This window comes from Balaenoptera musculus, chromosome 4, assembly GCF_009873245.2.
Source record: "Balaenoptera musculus isolate JJ_BM4_2016_0621 chromosome 4, mBalMus1.pri.v3, whole genome shotgun sequence".
NCBI lineage: Eukaryota > Metazoa > Chordata > Mammalia > Artiodactyla > Balaenopteridae > Balaenoptera > Balaenoptera musculus.
The window spans coordinates 67,155,560-67,178,708 of NC_045788.1; the positions used below are offsets into that span (position 1 = coordinate 67,155,560).

The 23,149-nt window shown below is 39.7% G+C and overlaps 1 pseudogene; it reads left to right on the plus strand.

Annotated features, from left to right (window-relative positions):
- Positions 1 to 20,715: 20,715 nt before the first annotated feature.
- On the plus strand, positions 20,716 to 21,614 carry LOC118894685 (annotated as a pseudogene).
- The last annotated feature ends 1,535 nt before the right edge of the window (positions 21,615 to 23,149 follow it).

Here is a 23,149-nt window from a genome sequence, read left to right on the forward strand (position 1 = left end):
GCTGCTGGGCGCCGCGATTTAAAGCAGCCCCGCCCCCGGCCTGCCCGACCGCCGCGCAGCGCCCCCTGGCGGTTTCGGGGCGGCTTACGGGGAAGCGAGAGGGAGCGTGGGAGCTCGCGATGGCCCACGCGGCCGTGGCCGGAAGGCCCCGCCCCCTAAGTGGGGACAGACCGAGGAGGAGCAGGTACGCCGAGTGTTTCCGAGCTCACGTCCTCTCTTTTCTCCCCTAGCTCTTTTCCTCTGTTAGCCTTCCCAGGCTTTCCATTCATTCAATCTACGTTTATCCAAACATGACTCCGTATGTCTAAACACTAAAAATGCATGAAGATGAAAAATAGATGCCCTAAGGGGCGCAGTTTCATTTTCAACTTTTTTCCACTATCTGATTAAAAGACATTTCCTATCTCTCTCCACCCCTCTTTCCTCCCTCACACACACTTACCTCCCTTCGGTTCGGCCTCCTCCTCCTCCTTTCCTCCTTCTGCCCCCTTCTTCCCGTCAAGATCTCTCCTAGAATAATCTTTTTGCAAGGGTTGTAAGCAATCTTTATACTTTATTGATTGGGAAACTGAGACCCAGAGAAGAAACGTGATTTCCATAAGATCACACAGCAAGTTAGTAGCATATGCAGTACTTGGTTCTCAGCCCACTCTGCTTTCTAACTGCTTCTCAGCTTGACCCCAATGTATGTCCTTTGATCTATTATCATCCTTATGAAAATGCAGCCTAACCTGTCCCACCCCTACACGTGTACACACACACACACACACACACACACACACACACACACACACACCCAGCCTCTTCCCCACAGCAGTTTGTCTTAGAGCAGTGATTCATTCTCAGAGGGACCCGGCCAATCGGCCTCTACTCCTCCAAAGTGTGTTTCCTTAATGAATTATCAGGTGCTATTCCTCAAAGGTGACAGCGTCCCAAAAGTCCCCACCCCCAGCAGAAAGAGGCCCGGACTGGGTGGGATTAGGAAGTTCAGGTTATGACTCCGTTTTTGCAGTGACTGGCTATGGCCAACACCTCAGGTTTTAGTCTAGTTCAGCCTTTGGTTTCCCTGTATGGGTCTCTAAAGCTTCCTTCTTAATAGTTACTCAGAAGTGTACTTCAGGTGTTGTGGTCTGGAATAATTAAAATGTTTTCCCGGCTGCTTTGTGTGTGTGGTGCCAGAGTGTTGGAAGGAGAAGCTTCTATGGTTTTAGTAAGAACGGAAACGCCTGGGAGTCAGAGGTAAACATGCTAAGGAGAAATATGCTCCGATATTTACTATGGCAGCTGCCAGTTTGTAACAAGGAGGGAACAATTTAAAAAGAAAAATGTTAACAGTGTGAATGAGAGGAGTGAAAACAACTCTACCCCTTGGGGGATTTTGGTAACGGGGGGAGGCTATACACATGTGGGGCAAGAGGGAACATGGGAATCTCTGCACCTTTTGCTCAATTTTGCTGTGAACCTAAAACTGCACTAAAAAAAAAAGTCTATAAAAAAGCGAAAAAGCAAAACACCCAAAACCCTACCACCCTCACTTCCACCTGGCTGTATCCAGATATCTTCTGAAGGTTTAAATCCAAAGGATAAGTCTGCACAGAGATTTGGGGGCTAGCAATGAATAGGGTAATACATGAGCTGGATGAAGAGATTTAATTTGGAGTAAGCAAGATTAAAACAAGTGGGTGATGTCCGTTATCTGAAAGCCACCTCAGACCCCAGGAAGGCTCTCAGGCAGCTCTGTAGGGCAGGACCACATCCAGGTTGAGTCCTCAGAGTCTGGGCCCACAGTTAGCAGTTCCTTCTATGTCCAGATGAATGTTCTGTGGCGTCCTGTGGTTGTAGATAAAGAGGTGTCAATCATATCTGATTTATTTGTTCCCCAGGACTATTAAGCTCAGAGGAGGTTCTCATAATATGCTATAGGACGAGACCACCACCATGTGAATCAAATAGTCCTGTCTTTTTGTTCCAGTCAGTTCAGAATTAAAACTATGAGACGAAGAATGATAGAAGAGAGTAGAGACAGAGAAACAATCCCAAGAGGAAGCATGGCAGATTCTCAGAAACGGGGAATGATGAGCATAGGAAAGCCATTGGGAGATAAATGTTTCACTTAGTGACAATGCGTGTTACTGTTGACTTTTCAGGCTTTCTCAGGTCGTAAAAGCAGAATGGATGAACACATTTCTAAGTAAACAATTGGCTGTATAATTATTTAGGGCTTGAGAGAGGAATCAGTACAAATGTGAAAGTTTAACATGAATTCTAGTATTAGAACATGAAGGTTACCAATACGAAAAACCATTGGTGCTTGCCTGTCATAACTACTATTTAAAACAGTCCTTTGAGTCCCCTTGGAGTTTTTGAGAAAGTAACGAGGTGTTAAGTGGTTTAAAGCACAAACTTTTGAATCCTGGTTCTATCACTTACTCGTAGAGTAACTTCGGAAAATTTATGCAACATACTTGAGCCTTAGAGTTTTCCTCTTTCAAATGAGTCAGTAAAACTCTACTTCATCGTGCTGTGATGGTTAAGCAAGTTAATATGTGTGCATTACTTAAAACAGTAGTTAGTACATAGTAAGCACATGAAATGGTGGTTATTATATCAAGCAGAACAGATATATTTAATTTACTAACCCTGCCATTTACAAATGATCCTCACGTTTTTTCAGAAAGACTCTTTTTCTTGCCTTGATTATGTTAGAATCGCACTTAATGTCATTGTTAAATCATGGTCACAGGATAGGAACTGTTTCTAGCAGGCAGATATTTTATATTCAGAAATCGAAAAGGCAGTGATGAGAGGGATGGGGGGCTTTAGATGAGATTTCTGGGCCCTTTCTCCTGGCCCTCGACAGTGTTCCCCTCGAAGTCCTGTGTAGTGTCCTTTCCGAGAAGGGATGAGCCAAGAGCAGAGGAAGGATGGAGATATGGTACCGCATGACTGCAGATCAGCATGTCTCTTCAGAAGGTTAGGTGGGAAAATCCTTAGTTTATGATTTGTATTAAGTCTCTGTCTAGTTATCATGTGGACATAAATTTCCCCCTTAGTCCCTCCCATCAGCTCCAAGCCTAGCAGATCTATCTCTTCAGAAAAGAGAGAGAAAAAAAGATGGAATTTTGCCATAAAATCTACTCTTTGAATCATAATAATTTACTTTGAAGCAAGCTGGTGAAGGACTGTTCACTTACTTTATCCCTTTGCTTATGTTCTGTTTGGAGGAAGGTTTCCTTTTAAATGTCAGAGATGTTAGAGACACCCCACTAATTTGACCATCAAGAATCAAGGTCAAATTATGATATTTTACTTTTAATCTCCTTAATGTAACACTAACTGTATGAGGCAAGGTTCTCCGGAGAAACAGAACCAATAGGAGATATAGATAGATAGATAGATAGATTCCTGTATAAAATATGATGTTAGACAAGTTATATGCATATAATATAAAATAATATGTTACATATTATATGTATATACATAGAGAAGGAGAGATTTATTTTAAATAATTCTTTATTTATTCTTTATTTATTCTAACTATTCTTTATTTTAAAGAGTTGGCTCATGAAATTGTGAGAGCTGCCAAGTCTGAAATCTGTAGAGTAGGCCAGCAGGCTGGAGACTCAGTAAGAGTTGATGTTGCAAGCTTGAGTTTAAAATCTTGCAGGCTTGAGAATTCTTTTTTTTTTTCAGAAACTTCAGTCTTTATTCTTAAGGCTTTCAACTGATTAGACGAGGCCCACCCACATTATGGAGAGTAATCTGCTTTACTCAAAGTCTAGTGATTTAAATGTTAATCACATCTAAAAAAATACCTTAACAGCAACATCTAGACTGGTGTTTGACCAAACAACTGACCACTGTAGCCTAGCCATGTGGAGACATAAAATTAATCAATACATTAACTAATGCTTACTGATCATTTAGATTCTAAGAGCTTTATCTGTATGAATTCACTTAGTACTTAAAACAGCCAGTGAGTTAGGTATTGATCACAACAGATGAGGAAACTGAGGCCCAGATAAGCAAAGTAGTTTGCCCCAAGTTACACAGCTGGTAAAGGGCAGACTTGGCATCCAAACTCAGTGGATCTGGCTTCTGAGGCAGAGAGCTTATGCGGTGGCCTGTGCTAACCTGAAGCACATGCTTATCTTCACCCTCTTCGTGAGTCTCCAAACCACCCGTACAGGGACATCCATAGACTGAGCCCTCAACAAGTCCTCAGACCAGAGTCATATCAGAGTGAATAGTAGGTGCTCAGGAAGTGTTGGGTAATTAAGTGAATGTGTGAACAGATGAGTGGAGATGACTCTTGTATGCCTGTATGTGATTTAAAATATTTATGCTTAGCCACTCAGCTGGCACATATTGATTGCTTAGTAAGTCTTATCTCTTATAATGGTTGGTGTGGGAGGAAGACAATGAGGATCTGAACCAGTACTTAACAGTGAGAATGGAGAGTGGGGAGAAGTGAGAAATTTTGCAATGGGAGAAGCTGCCTTATTGTGCCATAAAATGAAGTATAAGTACATAATTAAAATCCCATAACCCACTGAAAAATAACCACAACTAGCTGAAATTAATTTTCCAAAGATGTGTATGTGCTTTTACCTTCTAATTAAAAACTAAACTCTCAAAAAAGTCTGCCGCTGTTTCAGCCCTCCCCTGCATCCCATTTTTTGTCCCACCTGTGAAAGCCTTAGAAAAGATTACTTATTCTATGAAAGTTGCACAAGGTAGAGGTTAAAGCAGGTGGAACCAAAATCAGTGAGTAAACAGGAGAAATACAAAGAGGACAAAGAACACAACATTGCAAGAGCCCCACAGTTGGGAGTGAATTTGAACTGATTTTCTGTTACTCTGCCCTGTAATATCAGACACGTGGGATCAATGCCACTGGATGTGTGCAGTTTGCTGGTTGGATACCCTTGACCTTATTGCCGGCAGAGGCCAAACCTGCTGGAATTTGGCTGCAAAAAGTTGTTATCTTCCCCCCAGTAACTGTCTTCCTCTACCTCCTTGATATTAATGGTGACTGCCACCACATTCCCACAGACTTCATTAAATATTTACCAAGTACATAATCTACTAAACAGGGTTCAAGTACTTTAGCAGGCAGAGACTTGTTTTCTGACTTGCTACATTATCTTGGCAGGATAGGGGAGAAACATTTAATTATAAACCAAACACTAACTGTGCTGTCCAGTTTATTAGCCCCTATTCACATGTGGCTATTTAAATTTTAATTAAAATTAAATAAAAAAATTCAGTTTCTCTGGCGTACTTGCCACATTTCAAGAGCTCAGTGTAGTGAAGGGCTATACACTGGACAATACAGATGTGGGATATTCCATTATCTCAAATTCTTCTACTGTTTAACACTGTACTAGAGTGTTCTGGTCACACTTCTACAATCGCTTTGACCAAATGCACAGGTTCTACATCTAAAAATGTTCTTTTTATATTCCTTTAAAAATGAGTATATTCATTTCCTGTGGATACTGTAACAAATTACCACTAACGTAGTGGCTTAAAATTACACATTTATTATCCTACAGTTCTGTAGTTCAGAAGACTGCAGTGGGTCTCACTGGGCTAAAATTAAGATGTCTGCAGAGCTTCCTTACCTTTCTGTAGGCTCTGTTCCTTTTTTTTGTAGATTCGGGATGCCACCTGCATTCCTTGACTTCTGGCTCTCTTCTTCCATCTTCAGAGTTGGCAACTTTGGCCTAAGTCCTTTTCTCACTGCCAACTCTCTTCTCTCTTTTTTGCCTCTCTCTTGCACTTATAAAGACCTTTATGATAACATTGGTGGCATTGGGATAATCCAAAATAATCTCCACAACTCAAGGTCAGTTGATTAGCAACCTTAATTCCATCTACAGCCTTAATTCTTCTACCATTGCCATGAAATATGACATATTCCAGGTCTGGGGAATTAAGGTTCAGATATCTTTGGGAGGGGCTATTATTCTACCTACATTAATGAGTAAATGTTTTATAAAGTACAGTGATTCTCCTGGAAAAGAGAGGCAATGTAACTATATTATAGACAATTATTTATATGTTTCTGATTTAACAAAAACTCTAATTACATATAATGAAATAATTTAATTAAATGATAGTTAATTATAAGAAAAATAAGATATTAATAAATATTATATGCACCAGACACTAAGTTCTAAGATTCTAAGAGCTTTACATTTATGAACTCATGAATGAATGAGTGAATAGAGACATTAATAGCACCTTAATAGTAGTGTGGGATAAATGGAGACAGAGAATATTAATCAGGAAAATGGGGTTCTCTTCCTAGCATAGTCACCTACTCACTTGTGCAATTTCTCTGGATTCAAGTTGTTCACAAAGATAAAAGTAGAAGACCAGAGAAAACTATCTCTACGGTCCTTTCCAACTCTTAAAATTTTCCTTTTTGTATTAAGTTAGAAGAAATAAGATTGAAAACAAAAGATAATATTGAGCAATGCAGAGTTGCCCCATTTTACTTCAAAATAAAATAGTAGGTACAGGAAAACTAAACAGAGATGATTTAATCATAGATAATATAGCATGTTTTTATTTTTGTTACTGATAAGATATACTATGATTGAAGAGGTAAAGAAATTGGGTAAAAATAGTCACACTGAGCTTGGGAACTGTGGTTGCATTGACTTTGCTTTACTAAGGATCAAGATTAGAAGGAAGATCACCAAGACAGCACTTGTATTTCCAGTTGGTTTAGACTGACATTATTAGTCTGAAACATGTTTAAACACATTTTCATTTCCTTGCTTTATTTTAATCAGAGTGCTTAGAAAAACAGATGACTATTATTGCCATTAGAAGAGCTAAACTCCTGTCAAAAGCTATCAGACGACGCAAATAAACCTTTGCACTCAACAAAGTTCATAAACAACCAAGATTCCCCGTGCTGAAGCATTAACATGTGTGGCATGCAACAGCTCACTGAAAGATCACCCCAAAGAATAAGATAAAAGTTTTTTCTCCATACAATTCTTCAAAAGAAGCCTTTTTTTTTTTTAATAAATTTATTTATTTATTTATTTATTTATTTATTTATTTGGCTGCGTTGGGTCTTCGTTGCTGCACGCGGGCTTTCTCTAGTTGCAGTGAGCGGGGGCTACTCTTCATTGCCATGCACGAGCTCCTCACTACTGTGGCTTCTCGTTGCAGAGCACAGGCTCTAGGTGCACAGGCCTCAGTAGTTGTGGCACACGGGCTCAGTAGTTGTGGCTCGAGGGATCTAGAGCGCAGGCTCAGTAGTTGTGGCACACAGGCTTAGTTGCTCTGCGGCATGTGGAATCTTCCCGGACCAGGGCTTGAACCCGTGTGCCCTGCATTGGCAGGCGGATTCTTAACCACTGCGCCACCAGGGAAGCCCAAGAGAAGCTTTTTGAATTAAATAAATTTTGGGTTTGAGAACCCTGAAGAGCCATAATTTTCAGATCAAGGTGTTTTAAAACTATTTTGTCTAAAGGCTGTTCGTCTAGAGATTAATCAGATTCTTAGAAATTTTTGTGCCAATGATACTCATATATTAACAAATTAGCAGTGTTGAGTACCTTAAACACATTAACTTAAATGTATCCTTACTCAAGAACTATAGATAATATTACATATACTAGAAATTGGAAATGTTCTCTGATCCAAATTGAAAGCTAATCAGATAAAACCACCCTAAGTCTATCTCTATCTCTATCTCCTTATCTCTTTCTATATAAGCTATCTATTATCTGTCTATCTGTGATATTCTGTCAAATATTGTGCAACCCATTGAACATGCCACACTTATTAAAATTCCATTTTATTGTAATTTTCAATTCTTCATTTGATTCTAAAAAGAAAAATCTGCTCCCTTTCCCGGAAATTTTATGGTTTGTCACTGTCTCTTACACTCGTTCACTCATTCAATCATTTATCCATCTTTCATATTCTTCAAGGACCTATTATTTGCCAGGCACTGGAAATATAATGATGAAAGGTTCATATTACAGTGCAGGTGACAGGCACCTGACCAAATCATTATAACACCCTATGGTGAGTCCTATGAAAAATGTAGTTCAAGGTTTATAAAAACAGAGTGGAGGGGCATCTAAAATTTGAGACAGGAATGAGAGGCCAGTGATGACATTAAAAAAGGTGTTACTTAAAACTGACCCTTGAAGGATATGAATGAATCATTCATTATTTCTACCATTCATTCACTCGTTGCTATTCTGTGGTAGAGCAATTGAAAAACAAAGCCATCTCTCTTCTCAAGTAATTTAAGATCTATTTGAGAAACCGACTCATAAGAACTAGAGTAGAGTGATTGTTGTTAGGATAAACTCTGTGTGTGTGTGTGTGTGTGTGTGTGTGTGTGGTCCAGTACGGGGAAGTTGTGGTAGGGGGGCAGGAAGATGTAATGAGATTGGGAAGGGGAATATCAGGCAAGAAGAAAAGTATTTCAGAAATAAAAGTCTGAGAAATGTTGGCCAGGGAATATGTTATATCAGGTAAATAGCCATGAAGTACAAATCTTCAAGGGAGGCAAGGAAGAGAGACTGTGAAGAGCCTGCCATGCTGAGGACTGTGGCTTAATCTTTTAGGTTATGTGGGAGCCCCAAGTGACTTTATGCAGAAGCACAGGACCTTTTCTGTGTGCTCCTCTGCATCCGTTATGCAACCATCTCTACCCTGCTCTGTGTCCTAAGAATTGTATCTTTATAGTTGCATCTGTGGTCTCTCTTGCCCTCTGACTTTGATCAAAGAGAAGCACCTTTAGGAAATCAGAAAGCTGGAGGGGAGGGGGACTGGTGTGCCAGAATGTTACACTCATTCCCCAGATGCTGCAGGTCTTGGCTACTGACAACTTATATTTTAGCAGTAATGGGGAGAGCCTTTAGCTAGTGGGCACTGCCTTACCAGGAGATGCCTAGAAAGTTATGCAATCCTCCACTTTACCAGTGGTCAGTTATCAGTGGTCGACTAATACAAGCATATAACAACCCAGCATCCTTGGATATAAGTAGTGCAACCTCTATAAACAATTGAGACTTCAGAGCTCTTCATGGGTTCAGGTTGAGGATGAATTTCTCTTGAAACCATATCTTTGTCTAGCTTTTTCTTTGCCCTGTCCTCTTTTCCTCCCCTCTTTAAAAGTTTATTCTGAGAGCATTCCCTGAATAAATCACTTGTTTTAGATTCTCTGCCTCAGATTCTGCTTCTAGGGAACCCAATTTAAGACAGTTCATACCAGAAATGGTCCTATAAAGCAAACTCTAAAGATGTAATTCTGGAGTTGGATCATATACCAGCTGAATGGCAATGAAGACCCTGTCCCTAATGACAAGCAGTGTGTTGATAGTTCCTTGGATGTCATAGTAGTACAATTGCTAAGTTGATGGAAGTGCACTAGCTTTTACAGGGTCTCTGACATTTGAGAGATAGAGGGAAAATAATAAAATTAAGGAATATGGAATTGGGTGACTACTGGTGAGTGCCTGCTGGTGCATTCTGGAGAGAAAATAACTAATCATCTATTAAAGGCAAGTGTGAAAGTCAGAGGTCTTCCTTGGCAGTCTTTAAAGAGATCCTTATCACCTGCAACTGAAAGGCATACTGAGCTGCTGAATAGGCAAAGGACTTGATATTGAGAACAGCAGAACTTCAGAGAAAGCTGAATTCACAGCCTAGGTGACTCTGGATGCCATGATAAGACACACAAGCTTCAGAGAGTAGGAGAGATAAGCCATACAGAGATCCAGTGGCTTGTCACATCTGTGATCCTTTTAGGGAGTCAATGGTCTGGGGCCCTGGTCCAAGGCAAAGGGGAAATTATTTCACCTTGTGCATTCTACCATTAAATAAGAAGCAATGTGCAGCAAACATCGCACTGCACTGAATGATTTAGCAAGTGATGTGGAAAGCTTCCAGGCTTCAGTAGGGACCCTGGGCAAGAAAGGACACATAGAGGCCATAGTACAAGTAGTCCTACCACTTGGATCATGTAACCCAGAAGATCCTATAATGGTGCACGAGTTATTTGTAGGAGATGAAGATATTCATGGAGTCTCTGGCAAGCCCCAACAGAAGAGTTTCAAACAGGCAACTGAGATTTTGGAGCAAGAGCATGCCATCTGCTGCAGAGAACATCATTCAAAATGCAGCTGCTGGAAAGCTGCTCGGCATGGTGTATTAGTTCAGGTTCTTTGGAGAAACAAACCAATAATACACAAAATATATCTTATAAGTATAGATAAAATTATATATACGTGTATTTATGATAGGACTTGGCCTTGATTATGGAAGCTAAGAAGTCCTCCAATCTGCCATCTGCAAGCTGGAGACCCAGAAAACCTGGTAGTATAATTCAGTCCAATGCCAAAGACCAGAAAACTAGGAGCACCAATATCTGAGGACAGAAGAAGATGGATATCTTAGCTCAAGCAGAAAGCAAATTTACCCTTCTTTTGCCTTTCTGTGCTATTTAGGCCCTAAGTGTTTTGGATGATGCCAACCTGCATTGGTAAGGGAGATCTTCTTTACTCAATTTACTGATTCAAATGCTAATTTCTTCAGAGACACCCTCACAGACACACACATAAATAATGTTTTACAGATATGTGGGCATCTCTTAGCCCAGTCAAGTTGACACATAAAATTAACCATCACAAGTCTGCCTTTTGTCAACTTGGCATCCAAACATATGTTTAATTTTAATTTTATTTTATATTTTTATCGAAGTATAGTTTACTTAAATATTATATTAATTTCTGGTGTACAACATGGTGATCCAATGTTTTTTTAGATTATACTCCATTTAAAGTTATTATAAAATACTGGTTATATTCTCTGTTCTGCACAATATACTTTATAGCTTATTTATTTTACACATGGTAGTTTGTACCTCCTAATCCCCTGCCCCTAACTTGCCCCTCCCTCTTTCCCTCTCCCCACTGGTAACCACTACATTGTTCTCTATATCTGTGAGTCTGTTTCTGTTTTGTTATATTGATTCATATGCTTTATTTTCTTTTAGATCTTACATATAAATGATACAGTATTTATCTTTCTCTATCTGACTTATTTCATTAAGCATAATACCCTCCAGGTCCATCCATGTTGTTGAAATTGGCAAAATTTCATTTTTTTGTGTGGGTAATATTCCATTTGTATAAATATATATTCCATTGTGATATATGTGTATATACCACAACTTCTTTATCCATTCATCTGTTGATGGACCTTAGGTTGTTTCTATATCTTGGCTATTGCAAATAGTGCTGTTATGAACATTGAGGTGCTTCGAATTAGTGTTTCTGTTTTCTTGGGGTACATACCCAGAAGTGGAATTGCCGGGTTATATGCTAGTTTTATTTTAGTTTTTTGAGGAACCTCCATTCTGTTTTCCGTAGTGGCTGCACCAATATACATTCCCATCAACAGTGTACAAGGGTTTCCTTTTCTTCATATCCTCACCAACATTTGTAATTTGTAGTCTTTCTGATGAGAGCCATTCTGAAAGGTGTGATGTGATGTCTCACTGTGGTTTTGATTTGCATTTCTCTGATGATTAGCAACGTTGAGCATTTTTTCTTGTTCATGTTGACCATCTGTATGTCTTCTTTGGAAAAAAATGTCTATTCAGGTATTTTTCCCCATTTTTAAATTGAGTTGTTTGTTTTTTTCATAGAGTTGTATGAGCTGTTTATATATTTTGGATACTAACCCTTTATCAGTTATAACATTTGCAAATATTTTCTCCATTTAGTAGGTTTTCTTTTCATTTTGCTGATGATTTTCCTTGCTGTGCAAAAACTTTTAAGTTTAATTAGGTCCCATTTGTTTATTTTTCCTTTTTTTCTTTTGCCTTAGGAACAGATAAGAAAAAAACATTGCTCTGATTTATGTCAAAGAGTGTTCTGCCTATGTTTTCTTCTAGGAGTTTTATGATTTATAGTCTTACATTTAGATCTTTAATCCGTTTTGATTTTACTTTTCTATGTGGTGTGAGAAAATATTCTAATTGCATTCTTTTACATGTGGTTGTCCAGATTTCTCAGCACTTCTTATTGAAGACACTGTCTTTTCCCATTGTATATTCTTACCTCCTTTGCCATAGATTAATTGACCATAAGTGCATGTGTTTATTTCTGGGCTCTCTATTCTGTTCCATTGATCTATGTGTCTGTTTTTGTGCTAGTACCATACTGTTTTGATTACTGTAGCTTTGCAGTATAGTCTGAAATCAGGGCATATGATACCTTCAGCTTTGTTCTTTTTTTCTTAAGATGGCTTTGGTGATTTGGGGTCTTTTGTGGTTCCATATAAATTTTAGGATTATTTGTTCTAGTTCTGTGAAGTGTCATGGATATTTTGATAGGGATTGCATTAAATATGTAGTTTGCTTTGGGTAGTATGGACATTTTATCAGTATTAATTCTTCTAATCCAAGAGCACAGGATATCTTTCCATTTGTATCATCTTCAATTTCCTTCATCACTGTTTTATAGTTTTCAGAGTATAGGTCTTTCACCTCCTTGGTTAAGTTTCTTTCTAGTTATTTTATTCTTTTTGATGCAATTTTAAACAGGATTGTTTTATTTCTTCTTTTTCTGGTAGTTCATTATTAGTGTATAGAAAAGCAACAGATTTGCATGTATTAATTTTGTATCCTACAATTTTACTGAATTCATTTATTAGTTCTAATAGTTTTTTGGTGGAGACTTCAGGGTTTTCTATACAGAGTATTATGTTATCTGAAAATAGTGACAGCATTGCTTCTTCCCTTCCATTTTGGATGCATTTTATTTTTTTCTTGTTTAACTGCTGTGGCTAGGACTTTCAGTACTATGTTAATGGAAGTGGCAAGAATGGGGCATCCTTGTCTTGTTCCTGATTTTAGAGGAAAAGCTCTCAGCTTTTCACTAACTGTATGATGTTAGCGGTGGATTTGTCATAAATGCCCTTTATTATGTTGAGATATGTTCTCTCTATATCCATTTGGACTAGAATTTTTGTCATGAATGGATGTAGAATTTTATCAAATGATTTTTTTTTACAACTATTGAAATGGTCATATAATTTTTATCCTTCCTTTTGATAACATGGTGTATGACTGATCGATTTGTGGATCTTGAACCATCCTTGCATCCCTAATAAATCCCACTCGATCATGGTATATGATCTTTTTAATATATTTTTGAATTCTATTTGCTAATTTTTCTAAGGATTTTTACATCTATATTCATTGGCGATATTGGTCTGTAATTTGCTTTTTTTGTAGTGTCTTTGTCTGGTTTTGGTATCAGGGTAATGGTAGCTTTGTAGAATGAATTTGCAAGCATTCTGTCCTCTTCAATTTTTGGAATAGTTTGACATGTTAGCTTTTCCTTATATGTTTGGTAGAATTCACCTGTGAAGCCATCAGGTTCTGACCTTTGGTTTGCTGGGAGATTTTTTTTTAATTCTAAATTCAGTTTCACTACTACTGATCAGTCTGTTCTGATTGTCTATTTCTTCCTGGTTCAGTCTTGGAAGATTGTATGTTTCTATAAATTTATCCATTTCTTCTAGGTTGTCCAATTTATTGGTATATAACTTTTCATAGTCTCTTATGACTTTATGCATCTCTTTAATATTGGCTGTTATTTCTACTTTTTCATTTCTTATTCTATTTATTTGCATCCGCTCTCTTTATTTCTTGATGAGCCTGGCTAAAAGCTTACCAATTTTGTTTATCTTTTCAAAAAACTAGACCTTGGTTTCACTGACCTTTTTTATTGCTTTTTTGGGGGTCTGTATTTCATTTATTTTCTCTCTAATCTTTATTATTTCCTTCTTTTTTCCCTCAAGGTGTGCTACCAGCTATGACCTTGGTGGAAGGTGGGACTGGAGAGTCTAGAGCCAGAACCAGGTAGGAGCTAGGACTTCTCTTCTGCTTAGTGTCAACACTACCTTATTGGGGGTGGGATTGGGTCCCAAGTTGCTGGAGTAGAAGCCCTGAGGATCTAGTCTGAGCTGTTTCTGTTCCCACTAAGTGTGTTCTCTTTCAGCTCCCAGCACCAGCACCCTCACCCCAGAGGTGAGCAGCGCTGGAGCAAGAGGGCTTGGAGTGGACACCTGGTGTGGGCCAGGGTGTGCATTGCAGTGGTCCCAGCACACCAGTTAGAGTTCCAGACCAATCCTGATCTGCTGCCTTCATGAGCACCAGTAATGGTTGCCCTTGCCCCACTCAGATGCTGTGCTGAGTCCAAACCGGCTTTGTCCCCCTCAACTGCATTCTCTCCTCGGCTGTGGCAGCCTTTACCCTAGTGTGGAGCTGCACTGAGGAGCAAGAGGGGTTGGAGAGGGCTCTAGTCCTGGGCTGGGGTGCACGCTGGGATGGTTGCAGGAAACCAGCTAGAGTCCTGGGCAGTTTTAATCTGCTCCCCCCAGCCTGTTTCTGGAGTAATCAAGTGTGTGTGCACTCCTCATGAATGGAATCTAGACTTCTTACAGTCCACATGTCAGTCCACTGGTTTTCAAACCAGATAAGGGGACTCAGGCTCCGGGTCTCTGACCTATGTGGTTCAAACTGCTCATTCCCCAGGCAGGATCTCTGAGCCTGTGTCATCCTCCTTCTCTTCTGTGTCCCTTACTAGGGGCAAAGGTCCTGACATGATCACTTTTCTTCCCTTCCTACCTGATTCTGTGTGGATCTTTCTTACAGCCTTGGATGTGTAAAAGTCTTTCTGATAGTCTCCAGTTTGTTTCAGTGAGAATTGCTCCACATGTAGATGTATTTTTGATGTGTTCGTTGGAGGAGGTTAACTCTGCATCCTCTTATTCTGCCATCTTGGTCTCCTCCCCTATACATATCTTCTTAAACCATACTTAATCTCCAAAAAAGATAATAACAAAGTCATAGTATCACCTTACATGATACAGCTATCTTGCATACAACTGAAAATGCACTAATATTTTCTCCAGAGGAGGAAGTAAAATCCTTGACTGATGTTTACTCTTCTCCTGCTATCCCATAATTTAAATACTATGATTTAAAATTAACAATACTTAAATGCTGATAGAAAGTCAATAAATCTTACGTTATATGGTAAGGAAATATGAGAGGAAAGAAAACAAGGCTATTTGCTTAATATATGTATAAATACAAACAAAACTTATTCATAACAAATTAGGAGGAAATACTCATGATAGTTATAGTCATTATTTCTGATGCTAGTCACATGGTCACAACTGGTATTTATAAATAACTTCTTCTACTACCCATTCTGTATTTCCTTTACCTTCAGCAAATACCTCAGCTGGTTATGGTCCTTTATGTGGCAGTGTGACCCAAACCTTCATTTCCAAAGGATCTGGTAGTTCTTCCTGGATTATGTTGTTGTGCTTTTCCATTGACCTTAATCACAGGGCATGTTAATACTAAGAGATGCCCTAACGGATCTCCTGTATTTCAGACATACTTTTCCTTACCTCCATTGTGGAGTAGTAGCCCAACTTCTCCTTGATAGTCAGGATCACAGGCAGAATAAATATCTGGCCAAGGAACATCAAGTAGCTGTGACACAAAAACTGCTCACTGCTGGTGGCTGTCAAACCCACCAAATCATAAACTTTAGCAGCCCAAGCAGCAATTATTTATAAAAATGGAAGGGTTACATCTTAGATCAGCCTTAAGCAGTTCCAAAGGGCATAAGTGAGCTGGAAACATAAGTGTCTCAGACTTCCATGTCACCCAGCACAGTCTCAAAACATACCACTCACACAGCTCACAACTGTGGTCTCATGGGGTGATTCTTTATGACCAGCTTAGGAGAAGAAGAAAATAACCCAGACTTGGTCCATGGATAGTTCAGCCTGGTGTTTTAGTTTGGGCCCCAAATGGGCTGCGGTTACAGTACAGCCCACTCAGAGGAAGGCTTGAAAGACAGTAGTGATGAGAAAATTCAAACAGTAGAGAGGGCTTTGGTCAGTATTATTCATCACCCAATTTTGTTGAGAGACATGTGACTCAAAACAAAGATATACAGGAATGCATAGGCAGTGGTGAATGACTTGGTTAATTGGCTGGAGGCATGTAAGGAACAAAATTGGCAGTTTAGGGACAAGGATGTCTAAGGAAGTAGAATGTGAGTGGACATATGGGAATGGACACAAAATAAGAGGAATTTACCATATGTTAACCAGGTATGGAGGATGACTGGTCCAATAGATTATAAACCAACTTCTATGCTTGCTGAATAGACTCATGAATGGAGTAGCCATGATGACAGAGATGGAGACTACCTCTGGACCGAATAGCATGGGTTCCCTTCTCACTGAAGTTGATCTAGCTAATGCCCCAGCTAAATGTCCATCCTATCCAGAAACAGATTCTAATGCTGAATCCCTGATATGATACCATACTTTGATGAAACCAAACAGATACTTGATGGTAATTTGATAACACTGTGCCCTTCTTATCCTGACAAGGGCAATAATTTGTCTTGAGCAGAGTGACACATATTCCAAATACGTGTTTACCTTTTTTCTTTAACAGCAGTATCTCAGTCAGCATAATATGCAAGGGCTCACAGAGTGATGTATAGAATGGGATCCCACATATTGTCTCCTCAGACCAAGAGACCCTTTTAATGGCAAAAGAAGCATGATGATGGGAACATGGCAAATAAATCCTCTGATGTTACCATATATTGAATCATTTGGAGGCTGCTGACCTGACAGAGCATGGAAATGCCCATTTAAGGCACATCTGCAATATCAGTTTGGAGATGATACCCCTTAATGGGGACACTATCCTTCAGAAAGCAGTACCTTTATCCTAAACCAATGGCCATATATGGTGCTATGTCCCGTATTATTCAATGAGTTCAGAAACCAAGAGATGGAGGAAGGTGTGACTTCATTTCACAGTCACTCCAGGGCCCGACTGAGAGAATTTGTGTTTTCCATTTGCTCAACTTAAGACCCTGTGGACCTAGAGGTCCTATTTCCCAGAAGAGGGATGCTTTCACTCAAAGACACTGCAAAAGTCTCACTAAACTTAAGCCATGGCTGACAGCTGATCACTTAGAGTTTTTCAAATTGACCAGCAAACAAAGAAAGGAGTTACCATACTGGCACAATTGTATACACTTGGGTATTTTAACCTGATGATCCTAAGGAGATATGGTTGTTGTTACTTAATAGGAGCATGGAGGAATATGTTTAGTACTTAGGTTAACTACAGGATATTTCTTGGTACTTCCATGCCTAACCTAATTATAAATGAACAAGTACAGCAATCATTGCCTGGTAAAGGTATGGTAATGATGGTATCAAGCCTCTCAGCGATGAGAGTCTGAATCATCTCACCAAACAAGCTACTGAGGCCATCTGAAGTTCTAGGTGAGAATAAGAGGAATTTAGAAGGAGAAGGAGAAGGAGATGATAAGTATCATTTACAAATTTAAAATCAATTGAGTAAAGAAGGCTGCAATTCACCCTACTAATACTTCTTTTACAAGTTTTTCCAGAAATTTAGACCAACCCAAGTTCTACAATCTATGTTCTGAAGTGTCCTATGGGATTAGATTGAACCTAAACCTCTCCTGAAATCACATTTTTGCTTAATTTCATCTTTTGCCTTTTCTCACTCTCCTTCCTCCCTTACAGATTTCACCTCAGAACTTCCTCAAAGATCACTTGCACAAGACTACCTGTCTTATGCTCTACTTCTAGGTTACCTGATCCAAATCAATTGGGTGTGGCAACAACTGCTTTCCTCAACCTAGGGCCACAATCTCATCTGGAAGTCCTTTCCTGTAGCTACAGATCTCTTGCCTGGTTTTGGTAAAGGCCCTCTCCCTTTTCCCTTTTAGAATGCCTTGTGGTAGTGTCTTTCTCTTGTTGAGAGTCCTGAGGTCTTTACCATTCCTTTGACCTTGCTCATATCTTTGAAAACGGTCCCTTCATTTAAATCTTCTCCATTGCCCCATTTGTGTGTGACACTGATTTCCCATCACAGTCCTGACTAATAAAGTAGGGACAAGCACGGAGTGATCTGATCAGATTAACATTTAGAAAGATCAATTTGGCAGCAGTGTAGAAGAGAGTATAAGAAAGGCAAGTCCAGCTGCAGAGAGATTATTTAGTGGGTGATTGTAATAATCCAGAAAATAATTGAAAATGTTTAAATGTCAATATCCATGGAGATAGCATATTGGGGGTAAATTTGAGAGATAAGTAAGCAGTAAAATTTAAGGATTAAAATATCCTAACATCCTGAGAGAAATAAAATTACATATGATGTCTTATGAATTCATTAAACAATGATTGTGTTACTACTTCAAATACATTTACTCTTACCCTGTAAGACTTGTGGTCTGGATGGAGACTCATTCCTAATTTGGTAGTTATTGTAAAAGGCAAAACAAAGTAAATGTTATACTAGAGTTATAAGCAAAAGACTTTGAAGGCACATAATAAGGAATAGCCATCACTCTAAGGTTATAAAGTACAGAATTACCTAATTTCTTTAACTAAATATATGTCTTCAAAGAAATTGCTACATTACCCAAACATCTCTGATTAATTTCTTAAAGTCTTCAAAAGGACATACGTGGATTTTTAGGCATTCATTTCCCAGGGGGAATATTTAACTACCTTAATCATATTCACTGCTACTATTAAAAGAATTACAAAGAAATGCCTATTAAATATTATTTAAACTGTCATTAGCATTTGATGAGTTTAATGTGCATATAAATTGCTAACTCTAAATTTTCATATAAGTATAGTGGAGTAGGGACTAATGTCTATAATATGTATATAGACTTCATAATTAAACATGCTGGATACTTTATTCCTTATTATATATAATATATATGTGAAAATATATTAAAATAATATAATATATTAAAATTGTGTATGATTATATAATTTTAGCCCAAATTTTTATTTTGGCAAAACATTCAGAACTGAATAACTAAATAACCCCTTTCTCCTCCAGACACAAACAAAAATGTGAAAATGTAAAAAATACAGTAAGTCCCCTACGTATGAACAAGTTCCATTCCAAGAGGGCATTTATAAGTCCAATTTGTTAGTAGGCCCAACAAATTTAGCCTAGGTACCCAACTAAAACAATTGGCTATATATTACTGTAATATAATAGATTTATAATACTTTTCACACAAATAATACATAAATAAACACAAAATAATGAAAACACGTTTAATCTTACAGTACAGTACCTTGAAAAGTACAGTAGTACAGTACAACAGCTGGCATACAGGGGCTGGCATCGAGTGAACAGGCAAGAAGAGCTACTGACTGGAGGAGGGAGAGGAGGTGGGAGATGGTAGAGCTGAAGGATCGTCAGCAATAGGAGATGGAGGGCAAGCTGCAATTTCACTCACGCCTGACGTTGATGGCACAGGTTCTCGTTCCTTGCTGGATTCAATTCTATCTACCCTCTTGAAAAAACAATCCAGTGATGTCTGGGTAGTAGCTCTTTTTTTCTCATCATAGATGACACGGTAGCACTGGATTGCATTCTGAACGGCTGCTGCAACCTTTGTGTACCATTCTTCGTTCAGGTCCTGTGCCTCAAAACTAACAGTGCCTCCTCAAGTAAAGAAAATCCCCTTGTCATTTCCTGCATCATGAATCTCTTCGGTTCTTCAGCTACTTCTTCTTCCTCTTGTCTCTCTTTGTCCTTTTTCTGGGCTTCCAATTCCATCAGGCCTTCATTAGTAAGCTCCTCGTGTTGCACAGCAAGGAGTTCAGTGAAAGCGTCCTCTTGCAGATCTATCTCCAGCTTCCTGCTGAGGGTCACTAAGTTGCTGAAGACTTCTTTGGACTCCTCATCCACCTTCTCAAATACACGGAAACCGTGAATAAACTGCAGGCAAAGCTTCTTCTAAACCCTGTTCATGGTGATGGCTGTAACCTCATGCCAAGCAAAGTCAATGTTTTTTATGGCTTTGTCAATGTTATAGTCCTTCCAAAATTGTCACAAGGTTGTTCCCAGTTCATCACTCACCTTTGCTGCCTGACAAGAAATGTGATGTAAATAATATTTCTTGAAAGTCGCTGTAACTCCCTGGTCCATAAGTTGGATAAGCAACGTAGTATTTGGTGGCAGATGCACTACTTTGATGTTGGGATGAAAGTCGTCCATGAATGGGGGGTGGCCTGGAGCATTGTCGAGCAGCAAAAGAATGTTGAATGGGATGTCCTTCTCCAAGCAATATTTCTCCACCTCCTGGATAAAGTGGTGGAAAAACCAGTCCTGGAAAACGGCCTGTGTAACCCAGACTTTGGGGTTACTCTTCCACACAACTGGGAGAGAGCCCTTGGCTATGTTTTGAAGGGCTCTTGGGTTCTCTGAATGATAAACTAAGCGGGGCTTCAGCTTCATATTACCGGAAACATTGCCACCAAACAACAGTTAGCCTATCCTTTGCTGCTTTATAGCCTGGCATCAACTTTTCCTCCTTCCTGATGTAATTTTGGTCTGGCATCCTCTTCCAGTACAGTCCTGCCTCATCTACATTAAAAATCTGCTCGGGTAAATAAGTGCCTTCATCAATAATTTCTGAGAGCACGCTGCGGGGGCTGCCCCAGCTGCCGCCGACCCTGCCGCATTTCTGTCTATGGTTTCTCCCTAGAGCTTTGCCATCGGGGTTAGCTGCTGCGGCTCCGTCCGCCCCGTGTGGCAGCGACATGGAGGAATTCGATTCTGAAGACTTCTCCACCTCGGAGGAGGACGAAGACTGCGTGCCATTGGGTGGAGAGTATAGTGAAGATGATGTAACTGAATTAGTGAAGGAAGATGAAGTGGATGGTGAAGAGCAGACACAGAAAACCAAAGGGAGAAAAAGAAAGGCTCAGAGCATTCCAGCCAGGAAGAGAAAACAAGGCAGCCTCTCATTAGAAGAGGATGAGGGGGACGCCAACGAGGAATCCGGAGGAAGTAGTAGCGAGGGGGAAGATGCAGCTGCAGAGCAAGAAAAAGGCATTGAGTCAGAGGATGCAAGGAAAAAGAAGGAAGATGAACTATGGGCCAGCTTCCTCAATGACGTAAGACTAAAATCAAAAGTGCCTCCGTGTACACAAGTTAAAAGAGGAGAGGAGGCTGAAGAGACAAGTTCAAGTAAATTGTTGGTCAGAGCAGAAGAGCTAGAGAAACCTAAAGACACAGAAAAAGTTTAAATCACCAAGGTGTTTGATTTTGCTGGTGAAGAAGTCAGGGTGGCTAAGGAAGTGGATGCTACATTAAAAAAAGCCAAATCCTTCTTCAAGCAAAATGAGAAAGAAAAAACCCCAGGCTAATGTCCCTTCAGCTCTGCCGTCACTTCCTGCCGGGTCAGGGTTAAAAAAGATCAAGGGGCACGAGCAGCCTTTTGGGGAAAATAGGAGCCAAGAAGCAGAAGATGAGCACCCTAGAGAAGTCCGAGCTGGACTGGGAGGGCTTCAAGGAGGAAGAGGGCATTGGCGAAGCACTAGCCAGCCACAATCGAGGGAAGGAGGGGTACATTGAACGGAAAGCTTTTCTAGACCGAGTGGATCACAGGCAGTTTGAAATCGAGTGAGAGCTCAGGCTGAGCAAAATGAAACCCTGATGTGATGAGGAACCTACAGCAGCTTAATCCTGTTTACAATGTGAGCTTTTTGTGCGTCTATGAAATGCTTCCCGTGTTTCCCATTGATTGTTTCCCAGCAAGGTCTTTTTTTCTACATTGAATTTCTGTCTTTGTATCTTGATCTCATGTGATTTCATTCATTTTACCTTTAATCTTTGTCTTTTAAAAAATAAAAATAAAAAAGTATAGGTTGGTCTTGTGGGGGGAAAAAAAAAAAATTCTCAGAGCATTTCAGGAAATTCCCGGGCAGCTACTGTACCTGCACTTGCTGCCTCACCGCTTACTTTTACATTGTGAAGGTTGGCTCTAGCCTTGAACTGATGAAACCAGCCATGGCTGGCATTAAAAGCCCTCTGATTCTTGGCCATGTTTCTTCTTCAAGCTTCATAAAGGCTTTTGGCTTTCTCTTGAATCAGCATTAAGCTGAGAGGGACTCAGTGCTGATGCTGATTCTGCACCCACACACTGAGAAGCTTCTCCATCTCCTCCATCACTTTTCCACACTTCTTCACTATTATCATTGGCGCAGCAGACTTCACATATTCCATGATCTTGTCCTTGTTCTTTAGAGTTGTACTGATGGTTGAACGATTCATGTTATAAGAGTGAGTGACGTTTACTGTTTTTTCACCTCGCTCCACTATCTCAATTATTCTCACTTTTGTTTCCATCGTTATCACTTGGCGCTTCTTAGCAGTACCACCTACATCACTGCTGCTTTTGTGCTTGCTTCCGGACATCCTGGGCTTGAAGTAAAGATACTGTACTCTCTACAGTACTGTACAGTAAAGTACACAAAAGCACAACCACTTGTAGAGGATGCACGCATGTGACAATGTATGCCAGACACATGAACTAACTTATGTGATTGGACATGAGAACGCATGTTCGCATCTTTCAAATTTTGCAACTTGAAGGTTTGTATGTAGGGAACTTACTGTATGTAAAGATTTCAGAGGACAGTGTGGCCAGAGTATAGGGTATATGAGGATAAATATTTGGAGAAAGGGTTGTAAAAGTAGGCTGAGACCAAGCTATAAAAAGTCATCTTATCCGTGTTAGGAATTTGGTTGGGATTTAATAACTGATTGGACATTGGCAGAGGAGGGTCAGGTAACTATGAGTTTTCCAGATTGGTTGATTGAGTAGATATAAGTCTATCTACCCAGAAGTATAAGTAGAGTGAATAGGAAGACTGGGCTTTTACTCAGAGAAAAGTATAGGAAAAATAGGCAGAATTCCAGGATAGAGGAAGAGTTAACACTGGAATTTGTGGATTTAGGGTGTAAAGGAATCTGACTAAAGACACTTCCTCCCCACCCTGATACACACAGTGCTGCTCTGTTATCTGTGTTAAACTGCACTGTTGGTTCCTAGTTCTTGTTGTCTTATCAATCTGATGACATCCAGGGAGATAGACAGTTGGCGAGAGCTATTAGGGGCAGGTAGGCAGGCAGGATTTGGGCTTGGATGGATACTATTAGATAACAGGTCTTTCATAAATTCTCTGTTCC